Here is a 16,587-nt window from a genome sequence, read left to right as displayed (position 1 = left end):
CTGGGGCGGGGGGAGGCGGCGGAGTACCGGCGTCCGGTCCCGGGGAGCGTGCGGGGGAGGCGCTCGCCGCCCTTCTCCGGGGCCTCCCGCGGCGTCGCGCGGACGAGCGCGGACGGGCCTGGGGGCTGCGCCGCCGCCGCCGCTGCCGTGCGGCTCCTTGCCCTTCCCCGGGGCCGGCGCGGCGCCCGCGCCCTCCAGGCCGTTCGAGAGCCGCTCCCGCGGGCTGGCGAAGAAGTTGTCAGCGACCAGAGGTTATCCCCGTGCGGGTGCCCGGGCTGCCGGCGGTGGTGGTGCCGCGTAACGCCCTGGAAGCCTGGAGCGGGCTTTCCGCAAAACAGGCTTTTTCGTACAGACGGCAGCAGGCAGAAACGCCCTTCGCACGCTGCTGTCCTTGCTAGCTCTGGCCCCGCGTAGGGGGACGGAAACTGTGCGTGAGAGGGTTGGTTTAGACCTGATCTGCTTAATCCTTGCTTCCCTCCCACCACAATGTTGGGGAAAACCAGGTAGTGGTCTTACTTATGTTGCAGTCCTGAAATGTGCAAATGTGTGTATATATATATATATATATATATATATATATATATGTATGTATGTTTCTTGGAGGTGTGTTCTCTTTGCAAATAACAGCAGAAACTTGCACCCCCGGCTGTTAGGCAAAAATGTCCTACATTATATTTACTGGAGGTTCTGCTGTTTCTCAGGGGATCCTTGGCTTTGTTTTGCTAACTTTTTCCCTGTAATTATTGGTATTCAGAGTTTTGCACTCCAAAGGCAAGTGTTTGTGTTAAGTTTAACTTCCAGAAGTTTATCATGTGGAAAATTTTCTTATCGCTTAACTGCACAGCATATAGGTGAGCCAAATAATAGCAACACTTGCTTTATTTCCGGAGCACCCTGGAGAGCAAGCTGGTATTGCAATTCAACAGATGTCTACTGAGCAGGAGGTAGGGGAGTGGTTTGTTCTCATGATCCAGACCTGGTTCTGGATCGTCTCTAGTGTGCTGCTTGGCATGTCTTTCTTTGAAACCTTAGTCCCTTTCTCGTTCAAGATGTGCAGAGGGAGCTTTTTCTGACGTAAAGCTTGCAATTCATATTATGAGCAATGCAGCTGAACAGAGGAAGTACCCAGGTTGCAAGACAATTGTAGTTTAGCTTTCCTCTTGACTTTGTGTGGTCTTGAGTTGATACTGCAGATACTTGTGTCTTACAGGTCGGGCTGCAGAGCGGGCATGTGGGGAGAGGGAAAGGCTGCAGGGTCCATTAGGAAGGGTTCTAGCTTGCAAGCACTGGTGCATACCCCTGCAGAGGTTAAAGTTTAGTTGAGACTGGCATTGTTCACGGTTTTAGACAAAACAAAGAAGTCAAGTTATAACGTAGATGGGGTTACATTGTTGTATGGCTGTGAAAGCAAAGATGATGTGCTTGAAGTAGTACAGCATAGTGTGAGACGTATCGTTAATAAAGTACTTAAATGCTTTTTGACAGCTTTGGGGTGGGAGGGAGTAGATAAATATCTTAGTGTGCTCTCATCTGCATGATGTAAGATAAATTGCAGTTCTGTTTGCAACTGTTCTAAGTATGGCTGTCATGTGGAGAGAGCAGCTGACAGGGGAGTATCAGCTCTAAGTGGAAAACATAGGAAGGATAGGGATTGCAAGAAGAAAATCCTGGAGAGCACTCTCATTTGGCTAAGCAGAACATGCATGTGAATGGCTGGGGACTGCTTGGTGCTGCAAAGTCTTAACAGTTAGTAGACAGACCAGGGGTGAATAAGAACTCTTATTTTCTACATTTCTTGTCCTTTAGCTTTTGTTTGGAGAAATGATCAATGGTGCAGGCTAATTGGATTTCCATGTAAATCCTCCTGATTTGTCTTTTAGCTGTAACTGGTCTGATTGACATGAGCTGCTCTTGTTTTTTTCTCTGCAGATTTCTACTCCAGTCCCTGGAAGACCTGGATAGCAGTTTAAGAAAACTTGGCTCCCGCTTGTTTGTGGTACGAGGGCAGCCAACAGATGTCTTCCCAAGACTCTTTAAAGTAAGAGAATAAACTAATTTTTTGGAGCATTGTCAAGCAAAACTAATGCCCTACTGTAAATGGTATTCTTGTTTTCACTCTCTAATATGTAGTTGTTGGAGGTCTTCTGGCTTCTCTTTAACTTCACTACTATTCATACCGGCCAGCTTAGGAGCCAGATACGCTCTTCCACTCAGATTTCCACAGAAATTTAGTAGTAGGAAGTAACCTACCACCAGAATGCTTGTGCTTTGCTTTAGGGACAGTGGCCTTCGCCTTGTTTTTGCAGGTCAGGTTTCACTAGGTTGCACTGTAATCCACTGATTCCCTTGTATTGAGAGTTTCTCTGTACTGGAAATTTTCTGTTTGCTGCTTCTACTAGAGAACACTGGGAGATCTATACACCTTTACAGATACCTGAGAAAGCATATTGATCTACATCTGAGCTGCAAATAAGGCTTTGTGTTTTATAATTTGAAAATTCAGAAGCTTTTATGTTAACCGCCTCCATCCTTTCCTGCTTCCATTCAAGACCTACAGATTTTTGTTGCTATTTTGTTGTTTTTTTGGTTAGCTCAATAGCAGAACRTGGCATGGGTCTAAGTATCTTGAAGATGTACTATTTAACACTGTGGAATATGCAGTGACCTCAGGGCCAAAGATGGATTAGTGGGATATATTTCTGAAGTGATATATCAGTGCTGCAGACAGGGAGAGAGAAAGGGCTGTCAAGATGATCTTCTTGAATATCAAGATTCCTGAAGCAGTAAAAGTCTCTGACTCATTCCTCTCTGTCCTGTTCTCAGATTATATTAATTGCTGTCTTTGAAGCCTTCTGACAGCCACTTTGCTAGAGTGACAAATCTAAATGAAGAGAATATGGTTCCCAATGCTCTTGTGAGTTGGATTTGTTGCAAAGACTGTACCTTATCTTATGTTTGGCAGAGATAGTGTCCCCAAAGCCTGTTGCAGACCAGCTTCTGGGAGGCAGAGGTATACTTGGATCTGTATCTATATGCTCCTGCAGTATATGGTCACAATACAATCCTCTCTAGAGGGAGATGGTACTAGGAAGCGAACTGGATGATGCAACTCAGAAGGTGCAACACTCTTTAGTTTGGTTCCTGCATGTTAGCACAGGACACAAATAACCTATGTGCTGCCCTTAGCCATTCTACAATCTGGGTTATTTTTATCTTTTGATCTGTAAGTTCTGGCTATTTATGGTCCATGCCCTTTCCTTATTTTTGTTCAAGGACTAGATATTCACACGATAATTAAAAGTCTGCTGGGGAAAAATACTCATACTTTTCAAAGAACAGAAAGTAGATAGCAGAGCCTGAATTTTGGAGAGATGATTGTGGAGACAGCCAGACCTRCTTCTCACTGTGGACTGTTTTTCCTAGGCAGGTGTTGATGGATATCTTAGAAGTGCTGTAACAGAGCTGAGGAGCATGTTCCTCATGCTACTACAGGGAGAACGTATGGCTTGAATGTGAATTCAGGCTCCTACAGAGCTGCCGCGCTGAAAAGTGAATGCTGGGCAAATGAAAAAGAGAGCTCTGTGATCATACTTAAAATTTATTGGGCCTGTTCTTGGACAAGCCTTACACATAGCTGGGGTGGCCATAATCACAACAAAGGTAAATGCCTATRGAGAACTTTGTAAACAGTGCAGGACAGCAGAACAGGACATTGTTCCTTTTTCATTTTGTAATTAGAGTAATAGAGCAAAAAGGCATTTACAAAATAATTGTTGCCCTGTTCTTTGGAGTAAGATAAATGCCACTTACTGTGGTTCCACCAAAGAGTATCCGCTGTCTTATATCTGAGGAGTTTAGTTTTACTTTCTGCTTAAATCTCTAGACAGTTGTAGAGCTAAAGGTAATGAGTAACATGGATTTGGGTAGGAGAAAAGTTTGAGTGTTGAGTCTTATCCGAAATGGCGTGCCTCATGGCTATAATGCACTGCAGGCAGCTCCCTCAGATAGGCAGCTCTTGGAGCAGTATGCAAACAGCCCTGGTGCTCGCACTTTGCTGTCCTCTGTTGTGGAGAGGAGAGTTATGCGGGATGTGGTAAGGCAACAATCTTGTCTAATCTAATTTCTGGTCTTGCTGCCAGTAGCAGAGGTATGTTGCTGATACAGTATCTGGAAATGCATTGTATGCATGGATCCAGTGAAGATGACAGATAAAGTGTACACATTACCTCTCTGTTACCATTGCAGTGTGCACTAGTGTAGCATATACAATGCTGTGCTTTACAAAACTGCGTGAAATCCACAGCAAACTACCTGAATTTGACATTCTTATCCTGGAAAAATCACCATTGGCCTTAAATGTATTTTTTCATTCCCTTCTCTCCACGCAGTAATACATGTTCTTCAAGACCAAACCTATCTCTTCTATGCATTSTAGCTGGTACTACCATTCTTTTAAAGGAAAAGATTAACATGAATCTGTTAAATCACATTTTAGTAGGAGAGAAGAGCAGGCCCTGGATCATGTTTGCATTACTCTTGCTCTGACTTAAGGATTCTGTCATGTTCTTGCTTTGGAAAAGGAGTAGAGAACATCTCAGAAACATACATTCAGTGGTACATAATTGTTTTCATTTTCTCTCCTTCCCTATAGTAACTGTAATATTGAATCTGAAAGAGTTTAGAAAGGAGAGGAGGCTTGTACAGTTGTTTTCTGCATCTGAATTCCTTCCCTGTCTTTGGCATTCTTTTTTAAATGGGCTGCAATGAACTAATTGCATCTGTTCTTTGTATGGTATTTGTGTTTCTGATGCCTCTCAGGTCTGGTTCTGAGATGGAGGATACTGTCCTGTACATACAGAGGTGACCTACACTGTTTCATTTGGAGAGTATGTTTCATATCTTAGTTGTGTGAGGGATTTTTTTTCTTTTTTTTTCTTTCTTTTTTTTCTTTTAACATGTCTGTAGATTTTTTTTTTGGCTGTGTTTGACGAAATGTTTGCTAAACAAATCTGTGGGCTGCAGCTCTGTTTGACAGATGTCTCAGGAGGGTCACTGTGGAAACCATTAAACCTCCTCTTACAGGATTCATTTTCTGAGGAAAACTAGGCCATAGACTTTGAGAGCAAATTGTGCTCTAGAAAAGCCTCCAAGAGGCTGAAAGCTATTTCATAAGGCCTATTCCATGTAATCTGTAAAGGACCTATTAAAGGTGTCAAGGCACAAAATAGGTTCATAGCTTGACTAGAGTGAAAGAAATCCCTACCTTTGGGAAGTTAATCATTTAAATCAGAACTGTAGCATTCTCCTCTCCTACTCTGAGAAGAAAGGTCCACTTATCCTTCGAGCTATCCAAGCTATCTTTTGTTCTGCGTTTCACACTGCCGTGTTTCTTGCTGTTAGGGTTGAATATTGGTCCTCTATTATGTGACAGCTGTAAAGAACCATTGGGGGGAGAAGATTAGGGATTACTCTTTTTATTTGATGATAGTCTCCACATAAAAATGTTTTTTTAGAAGAACTTGTATTGAAAGATTTCTCAGAAATGCTTTCTCTGCAAATGCTAGAACAGGATGGTAAATTTACTTTCAGACAACGTGGGTAACAAAACAAGATGCTTTTAAGGCTTAGTGGCTGAGCTGTGACCTGAGAGGAAGGTTTATGGAGGCGAACTAAAACCTTCTCCTGTGTGTTTTTAAACCTAACTTACAGGAGTTTGTGTAGCAGATGTGGTGTTTGCTAGAGCTGCTAAAGTTGTTGATTCATCAGTTATCTTGACTCCAAGCTGCTGTTCCTCACAGGAACTGTCTGAGCTCCCAGGATTTAGTATCAGCCAGAAGGTTTATTTGCTTTCCTCTCTAGCAATTGTACCCCTTGGAGAGCGTCTTGGATTTGACAACTGTGTGTGTTGTGCTTCTTGCAGGAATGGGCAGTTACCCGTCTCACCTTTGAATACGACTCGGAGCCGTTTGGAAAGGAGAGAGATGCAGCTATTGTCAAACTGGCCAAGGAGGCTGGAGTGGAGGTGGTGATAGAAAACTCGCACACACTGTACGACCTGGACAGGTATGGAGCGAGCAAGGGCACAGGTGCTGCCCAGGCTAGGCYGGGATTGTCACGTCTGGGACGGTTTCAGCCTCCTCAGCTGCACTGAGAGCTGTGTGTTGCTCACTCTCATCCCCTGTGAGCCTGGATGGTGTCGAAAAGATTATGCTGCGCACTCGCGCTTTTGATTAGAGCGCGTCAAAGTGGTGATAGTGACGTGAATGTAGGGAAGGGTGTTGCTTCAAGTTAATTAAACTCTATACTTCAGTCATTTAAGTAGCTCAGTTGTGTCCTATTGATTGCTGTCCTTGAGCTTGTTCTCACTGCACAGACTGCTTTTTTTCCACTTCAGTATAATACAAATAGTGGAGCTGTTGTCTCAAACAGGTTATGAAGGCAGATTTTGTTTTTAATTGATGGATGCGTCAGGACAGCTGTAATAAATAGAACAAGATTGACTGCGGCAAATTTACCTTTTTCTGAAACTTGTATGCCTTGTTTTTGTTGGGTGTTTGCTGTGCTGGAGCCTTGCCTTTATTTTGAAACTCTTTTTTTTWAAAAAAAAAAAAACTATAATACTAAGATATGTGCAACTTCAGCCGTGTTTCAGYACTACTCTTACAGGTTGCTTTCTTCCTCCACCCCCCCTTTTGGCTGATTTGTTGTGCCAAGAATGTTAAAAGCCTCTTTCCTCCTGTAAGTCTGTTGTATCTATAATGTCCTGTGGGAAGGAGCTTTGCAGTTTAGCACATACTATGTGGGAATGTTTGGGGTGAGAGGTATTCTTCTTGAACCTGTCTCTTGAGTACACGCTACTCTCATTTTTGCATTAGAGGAGATCACAAACACTTATTTTTTCCTTGCCTTKTCAATGCTCCTCATCCTTGTGTCATGTTTGTCTCTTCCAGGCTGAAAAGTCATGGTCTAAGTTTTGCAGGTAGAATCTGTTGCATACCTTTGTGACCTTTTTATATACTTTTTTTCACCTCTGTTCTCCATTTCAAGAAATAACTGTAGCTGGCATTCAGGATGTATGAGCACAATGGATTTATATAGTGCTGTAATGTTTTTTGTCTTCTCCTATTAATTGTTAGCATTCTGTTTTCTTTTCTTTTTTTTTTTTTTTTTTAGCACTGCTGAACACTAAACTGATTCAGGGTTTCCTTCCTGAATAGCCGTAGCTAGTTGAGAGCCCATTAATATATAAGTGAATTTAAGATCACAAAGCAATGCGCATGGAGAGACATTACCAACACAGAAAATTGTGTTATTTTTCTCAGCTAGTCACATGGTGTGTGGGGAAGTTCTTCAGTTGCCTTTCATTTTCATCTATCCCAACTAGCTTACTATGTAAGTAAACTTCATCACCTTGCTGCTCGTTGACCCTTTCCCCATAACTTAGGAATAATTTCAAGCAGCACAGGTCCTAACTCAGCTCTGTGTGGCTTTTTAAATCTGGAGTCATACTTGCTATTTTCTAGTAGTATTTGGATAGTTTTAAGGAAAGTGTTAAATGTAGCAGTAGTAGTTTGGTCACTTCTTCATGTCCATTGATAGTCCTTTGTAAATACTCTCTGGTCCTGGCAAGCTCTTACTGTTCAAGCATAGCTTCATTCTGTTGATATCCCAGTCTGTGACATTCCCTGAGGTATTTCCTTGAAGAGATTCAGGGTGCCAACCTCCTTGAATACCTCCCTAGTAAATACAGGTGCAAAAAAAGAAAGCGTGCTGTTTTTCTGCTGTGGTATTGCAGTGTCTGCTTCTTTTATGCTTTTGTCACCTCTTGGCCCTGTAGGTATCCTACAGTGTTTGAAAAGAGACTTTTCAGCACTTAGGCTTTTTTGGTTGTTGTTTGTTTCTCAAGCCTTCATTTGGGCTGAGAAGTGCCCCCTGCACACTTCAGCTTTCTGAATGATTCTGCCTTCTAATGTCCTCACTGCTGCTGTTCTTTAACTGCTTTGACTTTTGTGATTTTTTTTTCCTAAAATCTTGGAGYGTGACATTTACCCAATCTGTGTGGAGGTAGTTGAAGTCTCCAGTTACTATGGTGTTTCCTGGTTCTTGGCCTCTCTGAGTTCTCTCAGTGGGTGGTATATTTCTAATACTGTATTTGTCCTGAAAATTTGTCAGACCAAGTATATTGCCCTACAGGCTTACTATCCAGTCTTTAACTCAAGACATGTGTCATCCCTATGCCCAACCTACTTTTTCCTATATAATTTGTAACCCGGTGTTGGTATCTTGCTTCTCATCTTCCTTTAACCMATTCTCCAATGAGACTGTCAGGCCTAGTTTTAAACAAATAGTTTGATATTTCACTTCTACCTATGTGATTCCAGTAGTCTGTCTGTCTCTCCGCCAGCAGTGTGTCCCTGCTACCATCAGCAGCAGCTTCTTTTTGACATTTACAAAGAGCCTATTCATTTAGCTTGTACATTTGGCCACTTTTATGCCCTGTAGGAAGGTTGCAATGTGTTTCTCTTTGGCACTGCTGACACAGCTGTGTGATGATCAGTTTCTCCCCCTCCCCTGTCCCAAAACAGGGAAAGGGCTGTAGAAAAAATAAGCATCAGTATTGGAAAATACTCCTAAAAATTTTCAAGAATTCCCAGTCAAGATTAACTATGTTCAGATTCTAGAAGTCAGACAGAAAAGATAATCTTGTAGGTATCAGCTTAGCCTGCTCAAAGCCTTTACTTAACAGTTATTCTGCCTGACAACTTCCAGKTGACAACTTGTTTTGTCTCTTCTCTGGATCGCCTGATTTCCCTTCCTTAGAATCTAAATGCTCTATAGTCTTCTTGCTGGTGGTCAACGTCGTGGTTTCTGTAATCCTGGGCAGCCTGAGTCATTCTGGACCGAGCAGTTTGGAGCACAAGAAGGAGCATTGTGAGCTTGGTTTTGTAATATGCATCAAGAGCTATTTTGCCACCAGACATTCTAGCATACGGTTGAAATTATAATTAAATGCCTTTTAATGGGAGCATGTACTGACTTAAAGGAACGAAGCCCTGGGGAAGTTTGCATGCCTTGGTGTTTTTGTGATGGATAGTTAGTTACCTTATACCACAAACTTTGTTTTCCATCTAAAAAGCTTCTGACTTCTATCTGTTGAATCATACTACTGTTGTCTGTCTTGCATGGTGATTTAGCATCAGGTGTTTTCTCCCTGCACTGGTACTTAGCCGGTGATCAAGGCACCCATCTTTCACATGCTTGTATGTGTGTGATTCTGTGGGAGTGGAATAGTTTGTCCTTTGTCCAGTGTCTGTTGTATGGCATATCTGTAGGTTATCCTCCGTCTCCACTGTGAATCTGAAGAAAAGCTGCTTGTCTTAGGTGTGCACAGCCCTACACGAGCTCTCTGGAGAAAGGATTTAGATCAGAACAATTGCATAAGCTGACAAAGGTTAACGAAATAGTATATGTGAATTGGTAGTCTGGTACGTTGTGAAACAGCCTACTTCCCGAGTGTTGGCAGCCAGCTCTTCTGCACAGGAAGAAGCGGATGGGAGCACATTCGGTCCCTTGACAAATGGGGCCCTGTTATTTACGAGCTAGCTGAGGTGTCATGTTTCTGAGGAAAGCAGCTTTCTCCAGACTGGTAGCTATCCCACTGGGCCACTGCCACGGAGCCTTGAGTCAGAAGCTGGTGCCTGTGGGAGTGTGCATTTGAAATCTGCAGATGCTGTGGCTGTCCTGGATGACTGCAGTATAATGTATAACCCTAGCAGTGCCAGAACCATGTTTAGTCAGGTTTTGGTTGCTCTCCTTCTTGAGGTAAAATGTTATTTTGTGATAATCAAAAACATCTGGGCACTGTCAAATAATACAAATCTGGCACTGTCAGATATACTGGTTCTGGTAGTCTTAGAGCACCCCAATTTTACATGTGCTCAGTGATACCAGAAAGGTTATGTAGTATATGATGAATAAAGCAGCTCTACTCTTCTGTGTTATTCTTCAGTTTTCTTTGAGCAGAACTGCCACATGTATAGTCTGTGAATTGTGCTGCGAAAGATAGAGTGAAACAAGGGCATTAAATCCTGGGGAAGGTCCTGTTGTTGCTTTGTGGCCCCGTCTGCCGTGGAGGTCAGTCCTGTGAGACTACTGCTTGGGTTAGAAGGAAGCTAGGAAGAGACTTGTGCCTATGGGACTCTGGCTTCTTCTGCATCACCTTGCACGAAGGTCTAAACAGTTCATAATACCTGATGATATTTGATATGTATTTTCACGACACTATTGTAAAAATTTTGTTGCATGATTCCAGTGTCAAGTGTTGTAAAACGTGCAAGTTGTCCTAGTTCCATCTCTTGGGAAGAATTGTGTCCCATACCCCATAACTGGCTCTTTAGGAGTTCGGGAGAGGTAGTATGTTATTTCAATCATGTTTAAATTCTTGAGGATGCTGAATGAGAACAGTGGCCTCCATCTGCAAGTCACAGTGATTTAGTCCGAGTTGCTGTCTGTTTGCRAAAGCTTTAGCTGTGAATTTCAGACGTGATATAATAGTGTGTATCTTGGAGTGAGGTGCAGCACAAGCAGAGCTGTGGAAGAGGACTGAAAAAAAGAGGTAGTGTTAAAGAAGCAGCTCCTGCTGTGCCAGAGATCTCAGGGCAAACACTGGGCAGCTTTCTCACGTTTTCATCTCTGGATACTGAACTTCTCTGAAAACACGCAAGCCTATCCCAAATGCTTGCTGTAACTGAGAAGGCCTCATTTTCCTTCCAGCAGCAGTTGTGATCTTTCAGCAGTCCTTATGAACTTACGGTCTTGTTTGAGGTTCCAGCATTCAGAGCAGACAGCAGGGAAGTTTTGGTGGGTAGTATTCATGAGAGTTCGTGGTCTCTTAGCATCCGTGGTATAGTACATCAGAGATAGCTAATCAAAAAACATGTCTGAAAGTGTAGGAGATGCTCTCTGATGTGAAGAAACAGGACAGAACGTGTTGCCTATAGAAGTCCCCTCAGTACCTTTGCTTGGAAGAGTGAAAGAGGATGCTGAGCTACACAGTGATCATGCTTAGAGTCTTACAATAAACTTACTGTTCTCTGCACACCCTGATGACCCTCTTTACTATGCTTATTAATTTTTTTTCTCCAAATACCTACAGCTTATTACATAGAAAAATTAAAGGAAAATGCAGGAGGCTTCATTTGAAATCTCTTTAATCTTTGCAACTGTGCTGCCACTTTTAAAGGCTTCCCTTTTCTCTGTGCACAGTGTGTAGGTGGCCTGGGCTTCTGGTTCACGCATGGCCTAGATGGAAGCAGCAGCAGCAGGGACGTGCAGAGCAGGGCACAGCTTCCCACTTTGCTGTTGCTATGTTGAGCAGGGAAGCTAGGTCACTTTAGAGCACACGTGAGGAATGGCTCGGGGAAGGCCGTGGGTTGGCATGTCGCTCCTCCTCGCTACACGTGCAGTTATTGGGGGAAGGGGAGGCACATGGCGTCTGCCGAAACACTCGGCTTTAAGCCCAGCCCCTTGCATAAGCCGTTGACTAATGGGTGGAGAAGGCTGCTCTGCGGCAGCTCGTGTGTGAGCTGTGAGGTTGGCTGCCTCGACTTTATGTAATGCTGGCGATCCGTGTGCTGTCTGCTTTGCTGTTAACTCCTTCCCCTCCCTGCAGGAGCTCAGGTTAAAAATATCATGGGAAAACCTACCTTGGCCAGGAGGTTTCTCTGAGGCCTTTGTGTTCAGTGTCCCAAGGAAGATAAGACTGTGTGGTCCTAGCAGACTGTGGATACTTAGTGATATAGAGGAGAGGGGAACTGTGACTGTCTTGCTACCTTTTCCCTGGCGTGATCTGACAGGTCTGCTTGTGACCTTACAGGGTTGGGGAGAAAGGGGGGTTTCTCTAAGCACAAGAAGAGAGAGGAATGATGCAAACTAGGATTTGTCTCATCTGAGATTGGTAGAAAAGGGATCAGAATACCATGAGACTTMTTGTGTTGGGAGAGGAGGAAGTAAGGACAGAGACAGGTTAGGATATCTCAAGGGGTAGGGAAGAACGGATACAGATGTAGGTCTGGGATTTGTCACCTTGGCGAGACATGGAGCAATCAGATTGAGGTTTCATACGCAGGATTGATATGAAGAGCTTGGGAGAGACATGATGCAAAGCCTGATTCAGCTGTGGTTGTTTTCTTGTGTTTTCTATGGAGATGGATTGGTATGCATTTTTTTTTTTTTTGCGTTTTCTTAAATATCCCCTTGAGGGATGCATCAGGAGGAGCCTAGATATGTACAGGATTTCCGTATTGAAAGTGAAAGGCTATTCTGAGCTGAGGTAGCAAGATGCAGTTTTGCTGTTATTTCCTTTTCTCTTATGTGGGTAAATGTCTTTTTATTTTGTCTCCAGAATAATTGAGCTGAATGGCCACAAACCACCCCTCACCTACAAGCGCTTCCAGGCCATCATTAGCCGTATGGAGCTCCCAAAGAAGCCGGTGAGCAGCATAATAAGCCAGCAGATGGAAACTTGTAAAGTGGACATACAGGAGAACCATGATGATGTATATGGAGTCCCATCCCTGGAGGAGCTGGGTATGTGTTTAGGGTGAAGGCAAGGGTTAACTGCCAGCAGAAACGGGCTCCACTGAAACGTGTTTCTGATGGCTGGCGTGCACCCAGGACAACTCCAGTGTGTCATCTGACCTGGGTTGCCCCTAGCTGTGGAAGCAGCATTTGATTGTTAGAGAGCGCTGGAGTCTGTGAGAACAGACCACTTCCCCTTGCGTTACAGTCATACAGGGAGCAGCATCCCCTTTAGCRTTGCTCTGAAATGTTCTGCATCTGTCCTAGTGTTCTCTCTGCTGTTCTGAACATGTAACCACTGTTACCAGTGTCTCCTGTCCACACCAGCTGCTTCCTTCTTATTACCATCTCTGGCAGGTTGTGTAATAGACCTGAAGAGGTGAGCTAACCATGTGGCAGGTTCAGATCACTTAACTCACTTGTTTCCAAGCAATGACAATTTGGGAGCTTAATAAACAAAAGATAATACTGAAACCCCTTTCATCCATCCTGCTATGTCTTTTGATTCTTGGGAAGTTGGGGTTTGTTTCCTCCTTYCTAGATGTGGGTTTTGGGGGAGTTTTGGGGATTTTTTTTGTTTTTCTTGGAGAAGGCAGGATGAATAGAATGGTGTAGTGTAAAGAATCTGAGGCCTGTATCAAGGATCTGAATTGAAATGCAAGGAAATTAAGGGTTACTGTAGAATATTGTCTGCATGCACCAATCTTGGCACCTTGAAGCACAATTTAAACAGTCATGGAAAGGAGGGCTTCACAACAGGAGTACCCTGAAGGTTGCAGTCCTTGGCAGATCATCTTTCCTTATTGTCTGACCTAATGCAAGACTGTGTGCAGCTTTACAGTGCTCTGCTTGCCGCCGGGGGAGGCTCTGCTATGAGCCTAGAACAGTGCAGGGAACCTGCCTTGTTGCTTCACCTGTTGCCTTGGTTCTGGAAACTAATGAAATATAGCTCTACAGCACTAATCCAACACCTTTCCCAGCACCGTGTCAGGAGCCTCAGCAGGCTTTCTGCTGAGCTGCTGGTAGCTGTGGCAGGGTATTTTGTAAGCCGGACCTGTGGGGCACGTGTTCCCTCTGCCAGCCATTCTGGCCCTTGGAGCAGAGCCCTGTGGGTAACACTAATTCACAAGGGTGCCAGTGTGTGAGCAATAGAGGAAGCCCCCCAAAGGCTGCCTGAAGCATTGCAGGGACAGGTTCTTGTACTGTGGCGTCGTAAACAGGCTTTCCCCGTGCTCCAAATGATTTGCCTGCTGTAGGACTAGAGCAGCAAGTAAGCCATGTTAGGCAGCTCAACTAAATACTACAGTATTCAGCGTGTCTTGCTGTTACTCATGCTTAATTACATCTGTTCATTTTGTCTAGAATTGACTTCAGATCATACCAATTTCTTTCCCTCAGGTTTCCCCACAGATGGCCTTGCCCCTGCAGTTTGGCAAGGAGGAGAGACAGAAGCCTTGGCACGACTGGATAAACATTTGGAAAGAAAGGTAATCCATATTATTCAAGTGGGTGTTTCTGCAAGCAGTAGCCCTCAGTGAAAAATGTTGAGCATTGGCCATTGCACTCTTTTCTTGCTTTTTATAGCAGCAATTGCARCCTTCACCTGTAGCAGGGGAATCTGATACTGATGCAGTACTCCTGACCTTTGGTTGTATGTAGAGCAGAGAACTCCACTTCTGGGCAACACCAACCCAGAGAAACAGAGCTGTGTATTAATTATACTGTTGTGAGAAGCACATAGGACTCTTTCCTTGCTATTTCTCCTTTCATTTCCCTTGGAATGCAAATTTGGAGAATCTCCTACAAAGTTGTTCAGTCCGTGCTATATACCATCTCCTCTTGTCTATGTGAGGTATTAGGAGGGGTATGCACTCATAAAAGAATGCCTTCCCATTGTATGTCTGTCTTATTTTGCCTCACTAATTGGTATTCCTTTGGCTCCTTGCTGAAATACTCAGATCTCTTCTATGATCCTTGTGCTTTTCATCATAGTGTGCATGAGGCAAACAATATTGAAGTAATGACTTGTGTCTCAGGTGGAGAGGTATGGCTCAGTTTTAAACCATTCATGTCTCTCTAATGCCAGATGGCTTGATGACAGGTATAGAACTCAAAGTATATATTCTGATGTTAAAGAAAGAATAAACCTTCAACTTGCACAACAAACAGCTCTGAACTTCCTCAGATTATCTCATTCCACATACTAAAAAGACAGGCATACTTGGACGTAAAAAATTGCATTAGCAGGTGTCCCTAGGAGATCTCAAGGTTATTAGCTGAGACATGCAATGCAAATTTAGTCCTTTTCTGGACCAGAATGACTAACTGGCTCAAATCCTTGTGGAGCAAGTGTTTTGTATTCCTTGAGTTGGGTTGTGGGGGTTGGAATTGCCCACTGGAGATGTTCAGTAGTGGCAGGAACTGAATAGAAGAGACCTGAGTGACCTCATCATCTTCAAAGAGGCCTGTTCATAGCAGGGTCTGAAAGGTTTTGTTTTCTTTGCCTCATTTCTCCTGAATGTGTCTAGGCATGGGTTGCAAATTATGAAAGACCAAGGATGAATGCCAATTCATTGCTGGCCAGCCCTACAGGACTGAGTCCCTACCTGCGTTTTGGCTGTTTGTCCTGCCGCTTATTTTACTATCGTCTCTGGGAGCTGTATAAGAAGGTAAGACAAAAGGAAATCCAGAAGTGTTCATCTGGAGAGTGGGCTGGTTTTGAGCATAGCAGGATTTTGGCTCCCAGRGAGTGAGCCAGAACAGCTGCAGAAGTTGCTCTTGCCTGCTCTGTGTCTGACCCTTGAGCAAAGCTTGCTGCTGCTACAGAAGACACTATGGGGTGATAAAAAGTGATTGTCCTGTATGTAGTTGAGCAGACTGTCAATCTACTGATCCTGTTCTTCAGCCTGGACTCCTAAGTCATCAGCTATGTAGAGCTTCTTATTGTTAGTTGTTATTGGTGGTTCAAATCGTTTTTGTTGTACTGAGTGAACTAAAACTCATGAGCTAACTTTACCAGCTGGAGTTTCTGGTGAGGTATGAACTAAAATTGAACTCCTTTCTGACAGCTGCCAGTAACTAACTGAGTTGGTGGGAATCATGTGTGTGAATGTATAGATGGCTTACAGTTCAGCTTGATGAAGCCAGTCTTCCCCTCTCTGAATATCCTTGTTTCCTCCTCCACAGGTGAAGCGCAACAGCACACCCCCCCTCTCTCTGTATGGACAGCTCCTTTGGCGGGAGTTTTTTTACACAGCAGCTACCAACAACCCTAAGTTTGATCGCATGGAGGGGAACCCTATCTGCATCCAGATCCCCTGGGACAGGAATCCTGAAGCCTTGGCAAAGTGGGCAGAGGGCAAGACAGGCTTCCCTTGGATTGATGCAATCATGACCCAACTGAGACAAGAAGGGTGGATCCACCATCTGGCCAGGCACGCTGTGGCCTGCTTCCTGACAAGGGGCGACCTCTGGATCAGCTGGGAGTCAGGAGTCAGGGTGAGTCTGGCATTTCCAGAGGCTTGCAGGAGACCATAAGGAAAACAAAGTCTCTTTGGCACTCCCTGCAAGGATAGGAATACAGGTGTGACTTTCACTTGGCAAGCAGAAGTTGCGTGGAAGAAGATTTGCTAGTGGGCTCTTGGCCTGCCAGCAGCCTGACTTCTTGCTGCCTTCTGCAGTGAGGGCTCTGAAAGTAAAGAAAGTTTCAGGTAACCCCTAAGAAAAAGTTAGTGGGACCCACTTGTAAATATGGGCTGGAATTTGGGGGACTCTCTTATTTTTTCATGTAAAAGTGCTGTCAGTCCATCTGTTTTCTTTGCAAGTTCCATGGCTCTTTATAACTGAACCTTTTTCCTCATTCTATAATCCGTCACCATGCTAGTCAGGGAAGGCTCCATGACTGAAATCTGAGTCTAGAGTCCCTCAAGGAAAAAGGTAAAAGATCCACCTTTTGGGACATTTGAGGGGTCAGACAGCTCAAAGCTATTGGGTATACGTAAAACCTAC

This window comes from Rhea americana, unplaced genomic scaffold, assembly GCF_003343005.1.
Source record: "Rhea americana isolate MKP2758 unplaced genomic scaffold, rheAme1 scaffold_102, whole genome shotgun sequence".
NCBI classification, from domain to species: domain Eukaryota; kingdom Metazoa; phylum Chordata; class Aves; order Rheiformes; family Rheidae; genus Rhea; species Rhea americana.
The sequence above is the reverse complement of the archived record's forward strand: the minus strand, read 5'-3'. Positions refer to the sequence as shown.